The following is a 1,842-nucleotide window of genomic DNA, read 5'->3' as shown; positions in this document are numbered from 1 at the left end:
TTTTGAGACAGAGTCTTGCTCTGTCGTCTAGGCTGGAGTGCAGTGGCACAATCTCAGCTCACTGCAGCCTCTGCCTCCCGGGTTCAAGCGATTCTTCTGCCTCAGCCTCCCAAGGAGCTGGGACTACAGGCACCTGCCACCACAAACAGCTGTTTTTTTTTGTATTTTTTATTAGAGACAGGGTTTCACCATATTAGTCAGGCTGGTCTGGAACTCGTGAACTCAGGTGATCTACCTGCCTTGGCCCCCCAAAGTGCTGGGATTACAGGCTGACTAGCTCTGTGACTTCAGCCAAGGGAGGGCCTCTCTGAATAACACGTCACAAAGGCCCCTTAGATTTGAGGTAAATTAAGTGACACTACGCCTACAAAGGGCCTGGTATCTAGTAGGTGCTCAAGAAATGTTAGCCAGTGCCCACTCCAGTTCTTCCCTGGCATTCCTTATAAGAAAACGTGAAAGGCCGGGCGTGGTAGCTCACGCCTGTAATTCCAGCACTTTGGGAGGCCGAGGCGGGTGGATCATCTTAGGTCGGGAGTCCGAGACCAGCCTGACCAACATGGAGAAACCCTGTCTCTAGTAAAAAATACAAAGTTAGCCAGGCGTGGTGGCAGATGCCTGTAATCCCAGTTACTGAGGAGGCTGAGACAGGAGAATCGCTTGAGCCCAGGAGGTGGACGTTGCAGTGAGCTGAGATCGCGCCATTGCATTCCAGCCTGGGCAACAAGAGCAAAACTCTGCCTCAAAAAAAAAAAAAGAAAGAAAGAAAACATGAAAGACTGACCACCCTTGGCTATTTGAATACCCCAGGCCTTGCTCTTATTTTTTTTCTTTTTCTTTTTTTTTGAGACAGAGTCTCACTCTATCGCCAGACACCAGGCTGGAGTGCAGTGGCACAATCTCGGCTCACTGCAACCTCCGCATCCCGGGTTCAAGCACTTCTCCTGCCTCAGCCTCCCAAGTAGCTGGGACTACAGGCACATGCCACCACACCCAGCTAATTTTTGTATTTTTAGTAGAGACGGGGTTTCACCATGTTGACCAGGATGGTCTCGATCTCTTGACCTGGTGATCTGCCCGCCTCTGCCTCCCAAAGTGCTGGGATTACAGGCTTGAGCCACTGCGCCCGGCCTGCTCTTATTTTTATATGTAAGAGGATTTCTTTCTTTCTTTTTTTTTTTTTTTTTTTGGACATAGAGTCTCACTCTGTTGCCCAAGCGTGAGCCACTGCGCCCGGCCAGCAATTTATTTTATTATTATTATTTTTGAGAGGGAATCTCACCCTGTCACCCAGACTGGAGCGCAGTGGCGCAATCTCAGCTCACTGCAACCTCTGCCTCCACAGTTCAAGGGACTCTTCTGCCTCAGCCTCCTGAGTAGCTGGGATTACAAACATGTGCCACCACACCCAGGTAATTTTTTTGTATTTTCAGTAGAGACGGGGTTTCACCATGTTGGCCAGGATGCTCTTGAACTCCTGACCGTAAGTAATCCACCGTCTTGGCCTCCCGAAGTGCTGGGATTACAGGTGTGAGCCACCGTGCCAAGCCCTTTCCTACCTTTCTTCCTTCTTTCCTCCGTCCTCCCTCTGGAAATATCATCTCTGTGAGCGGGAAGTGGGGGGCTTGACTATGGCTGGCACCTTGGCGTTCTGCACAAGTTTGCGGATGTGAGAACTAAGATTTCTGAGACTGCAACTGAAACCCCACCTGTTCCTTTTGCTAACGTAGCTTATGTTGGGTCTAGTTAGGGAATTACAGCTTTAACTCAGTCAATACCTATTTGCTGTCAACCCAAGCCTGATAATAGGTTGAGAATAATTTCTTTTTTTTTTTTTTTTTTTTT

This window comes from Cebus imitator, unplaced genomic scaffold (assembly GCF_001604975.1).
Source record: "Cebus imitator isolate Cc_AM_T3 unplaced genomic scaffold, Cebus_imitator-1.0 Scaffold93, whole genome shotgun sequence".
Lineage (NCBI taxonomy): Eukaryota > Metazoa > Chordata > Mammalia > Primates > Cebidae > Cebus > Cebus imitator.
This window is presented reverse-complemented; position numbering follows the sequence as displayed.